At 41.4% G+C, this 11,656-nt stretch overlaps 1 long non-coding RNA gene across 2 annotated transcripts; it reads left to right on the top strand.

Moving 5' to 3' along the window:
- The first annotated feature begins 1,871 nt into the window (after positions 1-1,871).
- On the top strand, positions 1,872-6,362 carry LOC116582465. Of its 2 annotated transcripts, none has more exons than XR_004282432.1 (3): positions 1,872-2,082; positions 4,445-4,564; positions 6,284-6,362. It is a non-coding gene; the product is annotated as an uncharacterized LOC116582465 (long non-coding RNA). The 2 variants fall into 2 exon arrangements; XR_004282433.1 differs by having other exon boundaries at positions 6,093-6,355.
- The last annotated feature ends 5,294 nt before the right edge of the window (positions 6,363-11,656 follow it).

Genomic DNA, 11,656 nt, shown 5'->3' with positions numbered 1-11,656 from the left:
GGGTCACTAGACTTTAAGAGGTCATGAATAAAGCAGGAGAGATAGGAACTGAATCATAAACTTTTGTCGTTAGCTTGGCAGGAGTTGAGGTATAAGGTCCTAAGTCTGCATGGAGGTGGGTAGGTCACAGGGAGATAGTGAGGTTAATACTCCGAAGGGAAGCTGGCATGTGGGCTTGGGTATCAAGAAATCGCCAATGTAATTAAGTGAGATAACCATGTTTGTAGTGTGTGTGTGTGTGTGTGTGTGTGTTAATTCTTCATAGCTGGGGATACTGAGTTAGATTATTATTGATCCCCTATCCAATTCCAACATTCCTAGTATTCATGACTTCTCTGGCTCAAATATTAGCAATGGCTATGGGAAGAAGGGTTAGACCCAAAAGCATGGAGCACAGTGTATAGAAAGTTTCTCCCAAGCTTGAAAGAATGCTTTATCAGTATATTTTTGTCTACTCAGGCTGCTATACCAAACACAGGCTGGGGGACTTAAATGACAGAAATGTATTTTCTCACAGATCTGGAGGCCAGAAGTTCTAGATCAAGGTGCCAGTAAGATTGGTCTCCAGTGAGCCTTTTCTTGTTGGTGTATAGATCACTGTCTTTTCAACTGTGCCCTCAGATGACCTCTTCTCTGTGGGCCCCCAGATGGGAGGTAGGGGGAGTACTTTCATGTGTTTCCCCCTTATGAGGACACCAGTCCTAGCAGATTAGGACTCCCGTGACCTCACCAAGCCTTCAGTACCTCCTGCTAGGTAGTCCCTATCTCCAGATGCAGTCACACTGGAGATTAGGATTTCTACATATGACTTTTGTGGGGACAGAATTCAGTCCATAACAATTAGTACAGGAGAAAAACCATGGAGAGAATTCTAGAGGAGTCACACGGTGATGTTATAAGGTAAGTGGGTATAAAAGAGCACCTCTGAAGTCCAATAGGTCATTAGAGCTAGAGGCCGACAGGAAAGTCCCGTACGTGCCACAGTTTTGAGTTTGATGCAAGCGCAACTCTGAAGGGAAGATATTTGGGAGGCCTTGGCCAACCGCTACTTCCAGCCAGAGTTGATTCTGGAGGGAATATCTCTCAGAGTGCTGCCTAGAATCAAGACTTTGGGGTTGGAAAAGTGCCACTCCCAAAGCTGGAGAAGGATGGTGCTGTAAGTTACTTGAAGAGTACTGTTCTGGGAGATAGGAGATCTGTGGTGTCCTCTTTGTTCTGCTGCTGACCAGATGTGAAAATGCAGGTTAACTCCCTAACCATCTCAGTTCTACCACCATTTCTGCTGTCATGTGTCCCAAGCCCCAGAGATAATTTTATCCATAACCAGAAGCCGGTCTTTTAGTTCCCAATCTCTTAATCGGGCTGATCATCATAATATATAGCGGACACGTGACAGCCACAGGGGAGAAGTAAGGTTTGTCTTCCCCTCAGGGAGAGTGGAAAGGCTCTAGGAGAGGGCATAACAGTAGGCCAAAGGCAGCCAGTGCCGGGGAGTGGAGTCACGGGGAAGAGTGTGCTGATGACAGCCTTGTGGAGGGAGGGCAGAAAGAGCCACCACCATGACACTTGAGTTATAGATCAAGCTTGGGGACAGAGAATGGATCAGGGCACGGTAGAGCAGCAGCTGGCAAAGTGATTCCGTTGAGCTTAAGCTCATAGTGCCTTAGCGAATTAGAATGGGAAATACCTTGCTATTGTCTGTGACTCTGTGATTGTGTGAGTATGAGTGACTGAGTGGGGACAAAGAGAGAGGGAGAGAGAATACATTAAATTTTAAAGAAGGACAATAAGGGATGCCTGGGTAGCTTACTCAGTTAAGCATCTAACTTTGGTTAAGGCCATGATCCCAGGGTGCTGGGATTGGGTCCCATACCAGGCTCTAGTGGGGGGCCTGCCTTCCCTCTGCCTGCTGCTCGCCTTGCTTGTGATCTCTCTCTTCCTCTGTAACAAATAATAGTAAAAAATAAACAAGGGCGATAAGTTATGATTACTTTTGTTTCTGATGCCAGACATAGGTTCAGAGGATTGAAGAGAGAGATCTAAGGAGCTAGCCTCTCAAGAGGAGTGAATACCTAGTCACTGGTAAGACCCCAGGTCCTGCAATACAATATGGCTCCTGTGATCTGGGTCCTGTTAAACGCCTCTCGCCATCCTTAACCCGATAGTTTGATTCTTCATTGCGTTCAGTGTGGGGAACTGGGAGAAGCTATGACACTTGGCACTTTGTGGGGAAGTTTTAGTAGTATAAATAGCAATAGTCATCAGTTCTGGAGCACTTCCATGACTCTGCTGCAGGCACTGTGCTGTGACCTGGGTTTAGAGCAGTGAGATAAACATAGAAATAGATGTGGGCTCTGTTTCCAAGAAGCTGAAACCCACTATTCTCCTTGTCCCCTTCCCATTCTGTCTTCTTCAGCCCTTGTGCAATCCCACCAAGCAGGAAGCTTGCTTCTCCCCCTCCTTCTGCTGCTCCCCCTGCTTGTGCTCTCATTCTCTCTCTATGTGTCATGTAAATAAATCAAATGTTTTAAAAAATTATAAAAAAAAGCAAAACAAATAACCATTTTTGTAGAGTGATTTTCTGAATGCAGTTATGGGCAGTGCTGGGTACTGAAGAAGATGCTCTGCTGACCAGAGGAGTGGGGAAATTACAGAACGAATTCCACAGGTCATTGAATATATCACTTTCATCACCCCACCCATAGCACTCATTAATCTCTATCCCAGCCAATCTGTTGGTTATAAAAATGAGCTTTCTCCAAACTGACAGGCAGTTCTCATTTTAGCAATGTAAATCATTCTGATCTTTATCACTAATGTGATCTAATCCTGTCTAGTAAAGAAAGCTTGAGAGTTATAGCTCTGTAAACATTTATGAAAAACAATGGACTCAACTGTAATTACTTTTTAACTTGACATGCCAAGGGAAGGAGAAAGTAAATACCAGAAATCTTACCACTAAGCTCAAGTTGCAAGTTATACCTGCCAATATGTGGTTCAAAATATAAGTAGCCAGTCTCCTTAGAAGCCTTTTACCTTCTTATATCTGTTATGTTGGGTAAATGAGTAGTTACTAGAACACAGCTGGCTCAGTGATCGCAATTCAGCTTACACTCAGAAGTATAAATAGATTACATGTTTATCCCGGTAACTGGACACTGATATAGAATTATTCACTGGCTGATTCCTAGATCAGAAACCACAAAAAAATTTTTCTTTTTTATGGAAGTATGGCTGTTACAATAGTCTCACCTGTACCACATAGTGATTGACTTAACTACTCTATACGTTACAGCTCTAGATGTAACATTTTAATAAACAACAATATCCTTGATGGTATCATGGAAATGTAAATGCCTTGTGCACTTTTCTTAATGTGTATAATTACGTAAACATCATAGTAAGTGAATCAAGGCCATTGTCAAGCTTCTGTCAAGGAGAGTCCTTAACTAGAGGGATTTCCCATTGCTCTCAGGATGATAACCTCTGAGTTACAGGTTTCATTAGTTGGCCACACACATTTGGAGCCTTGTGGACTTTCTGACAGCTGAGCAGCATATCTCTGTTTCAAGCATTGTGATCCCTGTTCTTACTGCAAGAGTGACAGTTGTCACTTTTCCTGTGACCCCTGTCTTTAGGAAAGTGTCTGACTCAGAAATGCGAATCAGTACCCCCCAAAGGGATTTTCAGGAGAACCACCTCAAAGATGATCACCTGAGATACTGTCAAGAAAAAAAGAAACTGAAATTCTAAGCAACATCCATAATAAGTCTTTTCATGTTGATAAGGAAAGATTTTCCCCTAAATACCAGATAGGCTCCATGAAAGTGAGATCTTTACCTGTTTTGTTGACCGTGTCACCAGTCCCTAGAAGAGTGCCTAAGACATCACTCAAGATTAGGTTGCTTTGAATGAATCAAATGAATGAATGAACTGTGGCCTTTGATAGTGAGATAGTTTATGGTCCTTAGGCAAGAGATGGGATTTGTGTTGGGATTTCAAAAATGGGAGGGGCTGAAGAGAAAATTGAGAAGCTAAATGTGAAAGTATGCAATTTACTGACTGGAGTAGGTCTGAATACATTTCAAACATAATTAAACTATGGCTGTGGGTCTATATGGGTTTTCATAATTTTCCCTTGAAAATGTGAGGCATACAGATGTCATCTCCAGTGAATTCTCCTTGTCCGTATACAGAATCACCAAAAAAGAAAAAAAAAAAAAAGGCATTCTGACTGTCCTCAGCCCATCCACTCCAGGATTGTAACTCTTTTTTCCCTTTTTCTTTCTGACATCATGGACTTTCAGGTTGACCTCTCCCATCTTGGGTCCCACTTTCATTAGCTGTAGAAGTCATGCGATGTTTGCGATGTGAGGGTGGCAATACTCTCTGACCATTGGTTACAATATGTCTTTGAAAGCCAGTGTTTATTCTGCTTTTACAGCATTTCTCCACTTGAACTGGCCACCTTTTAAGTGGTCATTAGCCACATGTGGCTACTAGCCATGGGACTTGGACAGCAGAGGTGTGGAAAGTCCGCACATTCTTCCACTCAAAGGATATTGTGAGTTATGCTACATCTTTTTTTTTTAAGTGTCTTTTTTAGGTATTTAAATTCAATTAGCCATTAGATAGTACATCATTGGTTTCAGAGAATTTAGTAACTCATCAGTTGTGGATAACGCTTGGTGCTCACACATCACATGTCCTCTTTAATGCCTATCACCCAGTTACTCCATGTCTCCCACTCCCCTCTCCCCCCAGCAACCCTCAGTTTGTTTCCTATAGTTAAAGGTGCCTCATGGTTTGTCTCCCTTTCTGATGACTCCCATTCAGTTTTCCCTCCCTTCCCTTTGATCCTCTGTACTACATCTTAATCTCAACAGTAAAGTCAAGCAGTGGTAGTAATTCAGTCATGGAGTCATGCATATTCTAAATCTGACGAGGTGGATTCCTATACTGCCTTTGTCTCTGCTAGAGCGCTTACATTTGTTATATTATTGCTGCTGTGTTCATGTTTCTCGTTCACTGAATGTCTGATAAAAGAATTAGTAAAATGTGTGACTGCAGAAAATACAATGGTCATGGATGATGAAGATTTTCTCCTTGACCAGACTTGAGTCAAGTTCCTCTGAGTCCTCTTTCTGTCCAGCCTTGACCTCAGGCTCCGCCCACTTAGCCCAGTTTTAGCAAGAAACCTGTTTAGTCAATTTTGCAGCAATCTCCTATTCTACTCTTGATATCTGATCAAATTCCTTATCTCTCACCCCTGGTATATTACCACTCTTTTTTTTTAAGATTTATTTATTTTGACAGAGAGAGAGAGCCTGAGCAGGGGGAGTAGCAGAGGGAGAAAGAGAACCAGACTCCCCACTGAGCAGCAAGCCCAATGCCAGGCTTGATCCTGGGATCAGATCATGACCTAAGCCAAAGCCAGAGAGTTAACCAATTGAGCCACCCAGGTGCTTCAGTATCTATAACGCTTAATATCTGATCAAATCCCTTATTTCCAGGGCACCTGGTTGGTGCAGTTGGTTGAACGTTTGACTCTTGGTTCTGCTCTGGTCATGATCTCACGGTCCTGAGATTAAGACTCACCTCAGGCTCTATGCTCAGTGAATAGTCTGATTAAAATTCTCTTTCCCTCTCCCTCTACCCCTACCCCTGCTCCCTCTCTCTAAAATTTATTAATAAGTCTTTTAAAAAATTCCTTATCCCCTGCTCTCAATAGTTTATGACCCTAGCCTTCCTTCAACAATATTACTGTCCAGATGGTTTAGCCAGAATCCCTTCACCCTTACCCTTGATGTTCCATCTTAATTTTACATTCAGTGACCCCCACCATGCTCTTTAGCTATAAATCTCCATTTGTCTGAGCTGAGCCAGATTTCTCTCCCATACTATAAAATAAAAGCCCATCATAGTAGCATCCCTTGAATAAAATTTTCCTTACTGTCTTTAATGGGTGTCACAATTTTTTTTTTTCTTTAACAGTCAGGAGGGTGCTAATGGAGTACCATGACAAAAGGCCTAACTTCCTATAATGGACATTTCCTGGGTTTACCTGACAAATACTCTTTTTCTCATCTAAGGAAAATTTCCAGTTCTCAGTATAACTGCCAACTGGCCCAGGGGTGGACAAGTGAGTCAGATGAGACCAAAATGAAATTTCTGTTGAGACACTGGACCTTGAGGATTCAAGCCAATGACGAAAAAGTGTTGGTACTCCATTATTCTGATGGTCCATTAACTCTTGCTTTTTTGGTTCCTGTGTCTATCACAGCCCCTGCCTTTTTGAAGATAATGACCACTCATCTGAGTACACAGTTCGCAGAATCCCTTTGCAGTGGCCCATGCGGGCAAGGTAGTAGAGCATAATAGATCTCTGTAAGTTTTTAAAAAATGTCTTCATCCCTGTTGCCCATGGCCATTAAAAACAAAAGGTCAGGGGTAGGCGAATATTGGAAAAGGTGAAGTTATAGCTACTCACTGATTTTGTGATTGGTAGAGAGAAAGCAACACCTACATACAGGGCCAGTGGGTGAGTGGAGGATACATCTTTGGCTCTAGGAGGAATGGGGGACGGAGAAATATTAATAATCTTTGTCTTTGGAACTGCCCCTGAAGACTTCCCCACACAGGAAAATAACCTAGTGTGACTCTCCTAAACTTCGGCAAGCCCCTTAAATTTAACTGACATCTAGATCTGATACTCCCTGCTGGATAACTCTGATCATTATTTGATTGTTACTTATTTCATTTTAAAATTATTTTAAAGAAATTTTTAATCTAAATACAATTAATTAACATATAATACTAGTTTCAGACATACAGGTTAGTGATTCATCAGTCTTTTATAACACCCAGTGCTCACTGTATCACATGCCTTCCTTAATGTCCATCACCCAGTTACCCCATCCACCCAGCCCCCTCCCCTCCAAGAACCCTCAGTTTGTTTCCTGTGATTAAGAGTCTCTTCTGAGGGGTACCTGGCTGGCTCAGTGGGTTAAAGCCTCTGCTTTCAACTCAGGTTATGATCTCAGGGTCCTGGGATCGAGCCCCGCATCAGGCTCTCTGCTCCCTGGGGAGTCTGTGTCCTCCTCTCTCTCTCTTCCTGCCCCTCTGCCTACTTGTGATCTCTGTTTGTCAAATAAGTAAATAAAAATCTTTTTTTTTAAGTCTCTTTTGGTTTGTCTCCCTCTTTGACTTCATCTTGTTTTATTTTTTTCCTTTCCTCCCCTATGATTCTGTTTTATTTCTTAAACTCCACATATGAGTGAGATTATATGATAATTGTCTTTCTCTGACTGACTTATTTCTCTTGGCATAATACCCTCTACTTTCATTCCTGTCGTTGCAAATAATTGCCATTTATTTTAATTAGACAGAGAAGGCCACTAGAAACAGCAGGCTCCTGTCCCCCCATGCAGAACATCTGTCAACAACTATGGACATCTTTTCCTCCCCCATTCCTATGAATGTTGCTCAGTTGTTACATGGCATTTACAAATGCTGCTGGCTGGTGGCATGGACACACTGGACAAGCTTGGCCTTCGGTAAAACAAAGACTGGATTCAATTACTCAAACTGAAACAGGAATGCTTGGATGAACAAGCTTGCCAGGAAGTCCCACTGGAGGTACTCAACCTGTGCCCCTTCCCTCTTTGGACCAAGAACCTGAACTTGAGAGATGAATGGCTTTTCCAAGGTTATGGCAAGGTTACACAGAGCTGAAACTAGACACAGGTGTACATGCTTATTGATCAAGGCTGGCTGTGAAGTCGAACTGCCTCAAATCTTGATTCTTTTTGCCACTTCTTATTCTCTGACCCTGTTTTTCCATAGTTAGGATGTAGGAATAATAAAAATATCAGCTAATGGGGTATCCTGACTTTTTGATGTTTTAGTTCTTGTCAGACATTTACCATAATGCTTAGCACATGGATATGTGTGTGCACACACATGCACATGCTTGACACTCAAAAAATTGTTCCCTGATATTAACTTTATCGGTGCACTTTGCATCCAACACCAATTGGCTGTTTTGTCACAAACTGATTAAAGCAGAACTGTCAAGTGAGGAACTTCAAAGCCAAAGCATTAAGTGCTTTGAAAAACCAACACCTGGGAGGATTTGTCTCGGCATCTGTGATTAGAAGGCAGCAAAAAGAGACTTTGGGGACACAGTTCACCCCTTCATGAAGCAGCCATTCAGAACTTTCTCAGAAGGGCTAATGCCTAATCTTCCAAAGACCAGATACAGTCCTTCTGTATCTCTGACTACAGTTTTTAGTTGAAAATATAATTTATCAGCCTTCTTTTGAGGCCCATTGGCATGAAAGATGCTTCTCCATCCCTTTACTTTTGTCTCGAAGTATCCGTATGTTGAAAATGTGTCTCACTCAGACAATATATGGATGGGTCTTGTCATTTTATCCAATCTGCAACCCTGCGCCATTTTATGGATGCATTTAGGCCATTCACATTAAGAGTAATTATTGAGAGATACGTTTTTATTGACATTGTGTTGCCGGTGAAATCTTTGTTTCTATAGGTTTTCTCTATATATTTCTGTTCAATGATGTTCTTCGTTTTTTTCTCTTTTATAGAACACCTGTTAATATTTCTTGCAGTGCTGGCTTGGTAGTAACATATTCTTTTAAACCTTGCCAGTCTAGGAAGCTTTTTATCTGTCCATCCATTTTGAATGTCAGTCTTGCTGGATAAAGTATTCTTGGCTGCATATTCTTCTCATTTAGTTCCCTGAATACATCTTGCCAGCCTTTCTGGCTTGCCAGGTTTCTGTGGACAGGTCTGACATTATTCTTTTTTTTAATTTTTTTTTAAGATTTTATTTATTTATTTGACAGAGAGATCACAAATAGGCAGAGAGGCAGGCAGAGAGAGAGGTGGAAGCAGGCTCTCTGCCGAGCAGAGAACCAGATGCGGGGCTCCATCTCAGGACCCTGAGATTATTACCTGAGCCGAAGGCAGAGGCTTAACCCACTGAGCCACCCAGGAGCCCCAGGTCTGATGTTATTCTGATGGGCTTTCTTCTGTTCATAAGGAATCTTTGCCTAGCTGCTTTCAAGAGCTCCTGCCTAATATTATGATTCATCAGTTTCACAATCAGGTGTCTTGAAGTCTTAGTAGATTCTATGAACTTGGGGGAAGAATCTTCTGCCTCTAGTACATGAACGCTGGTTCAATTCACCAGATAGAGAAATTTTCATGGAGAATTTGTTCAACTATATCTTCTATCCTTCTTTCTTTCTCCTTCCTCTCAGGGATTCCAATAATTCTGACATTGAAACGTTTCATGATGTCATTTATTTCCCTAATTCTGTTTTTATGGCTTCTAAGCTGTTTGTTCCAGGATTCCTCCTGATCCTTTTTCTCTATCTGTTTGTCCTCCAGATTACTAATTCCATCTTCTGCCTCAGTTACCTTAGCTTTTAGAGAATTTAGATTAGATTGGAACTCATTGAGAACATTGTGAACATCATCCCTGGTGGCTTTCACTTCTGCCCTATTCAATTCCATTTTGTTTTCAATGGCTTTCTCCAAGCTAGCTATTGTCTGGATAATGGTTAGCCTGAATTCCCTTTCCAACATACTGTTTATGTCCATATCCAATAGCTCTGATGGAGAGGGCCCAGTCTCTAAATTTTTCTTCTGTTGGGCATACCTCCTCCTAGTCATTTTGGTGAGAGATGGCTGAATGGATGTGTAGCTGAATGTATCAACTGTGGTGCAGGCAAGGTGCACTCTAGAATGCTTCTGAGCAATTGAGCGTCCCCACCAAAAAGAAAGAAAAAAGAAAGAGAGAGAGAGAGAGAGAGAGGAAAAAAAAGAAAGAAAAATAAAAGAAAAAAAAATAAAAGAAAAATAAAAGAGAAGGCCCAGCCCGAATGTAAACCAAATGTAAGGTTTATAAAGTATACAAACAAAAACAGACAAACAAAAAGACTGACAAAAGTAGAAGGGAAGAAAAAATAAATAAATAAAAAGAACCCAGTGAAAATGAAGCCCAAGTATAAGATTTATATACTGTCAGAACAAAAAGAAATATACAGAAACACTGACAGAATAAAAAGATGGGAGGGTTGTCATACATTCTCAGTGTGGTTCAGGAAGGTTATTTTGATTCTTCCTGGATGTATCTTGGTATCTTTGTTAAAGGACTCAACTTTCCTGAGATAAGGGGGGATTAAAACTGGTTTACTTATCGGGTGGCACTGATTGGGGAAAAGGGATTTCCTTGAAGCTTATCTCTATATGATTACTTAAAAAGTAAAATTACATTAAAAAAATAAAAATATAGAAAAGCAAAGGAAAAACACAGGTATATGTATCAAAAAAGTTTAGGTTAAAATGTTATTATGGAATTCGATGTACTGAACATCTCATTGTGATGGTAAATAGTTTAAAAAGTAATATATATAAAAAAGAAAAGAACGAGAATAGTCAGAATGAATTAAAAATAAAAGTTGTATCTATGAAGTAGTGGTGGTTGTCCTCTTGTTTTTGTTTGTTTGTTTTAGCTGGCTTTCTAGGGGAGGGGCCTTCCACGTGCTTTTTCAGGGAGTCTTGCTCACGTTGAATCCTCCTACCCCCATCAAGGGGTTGGGCTCTGAGGAAACTGGTTTTTCAGGCGTTTTTCCTCTGGAGGTTTTTTTGTTTGTTTTTTCTTCCCTTGGTGGCTTTTGGCGGTTCTTTGGAGGTTTAGAGGAAAGCAAACAGTACCCAGACCTCCATCTCAGAGAGAAGCCTCTGTCTGTTCCCCTCTGGGTGCTCCATGGGCTTAAGTGCCTGTCCCTAATGGCCCAATTCCACCAATTTCCCCCTAAGATCTTTTGCTCTTTTTGAGTGCTTTCAAGCAGACTCCAAGTTAATGCTGGTCCCCAACCACAGGGCACTCTTGTACTGGGGTATTACTTTTCAATGGGTCACTTCTGGTGGCTCCCTCCCCCTTTTGGTTATCTTCTGATATCAGTTTGATGTCCCACTCAACTTTACCTGCCCACTGGCATCTTCTGCCCCGATAGGGATCCAGAAGTGTATAATTCTAATCTCAGGCTGATTTCATGGGTAATCAGAGTTCTTTGGTAGGTAATCAGATCACTTTATGGGACCCATTGAAACAGCGCCTCCTATTTGTCCATCTTATCTCCTCCCTACTCTCCATTCATTCTTAATGTCTCTCTTGCCAGATAAAGGATTCTTGGCTGCATAGTGTTCTTATTTAGTATCCTGAATATGTCTTGCCAGAGGTTTCTATCTTCCCAGGTGTGTGTGGATTGGTGTGACATTATTCTGATGTTCCTCCATCTTTATGTAAGGAATCTCTTCCCCCTAACTGCCCTTAAAATGGTTTCCTTGGTTCTAAAATTTTCAAGTTTTATTATTACATGCCTGGGCATTGGTCAGTTCCCCTTGATTTTGGAAGGGGTCCTGTCTTCCTCTAGGAACTGAGTGTTTATTTCATTCCCTAGATTAGGGAAATTCTTGGCTACAACTTGCTCAAATATATCTTCTAGTCCTCTCTATCTCTACAGCCCCTCAGAGATGCCAACAATTCTGACACTGGAATGTTTCATGGCATCATTTATTTCTCTAATTCTGTTTTCATGGATTTTAAGCTTTTGTTGCAGGT

Source organism: Mustela erminea, chromosome X (assembly GCF_009829155.1).
Source record: "Mustela erminea isolate mMusErm1 chromosome X, mMusErm1.Pri, whole genome shotgun sequence".
Taxonomy (NCBI): Eukaryota; Metazoa; Chordata; class Mammalia; order Carnivora; family Mustelidae; genus Mustela; species Mustela erminea.
Note: the sequence above shows the minus strand (reverse complement) of the source record. Positions and strands in the feature narration are given on the sequence as shown.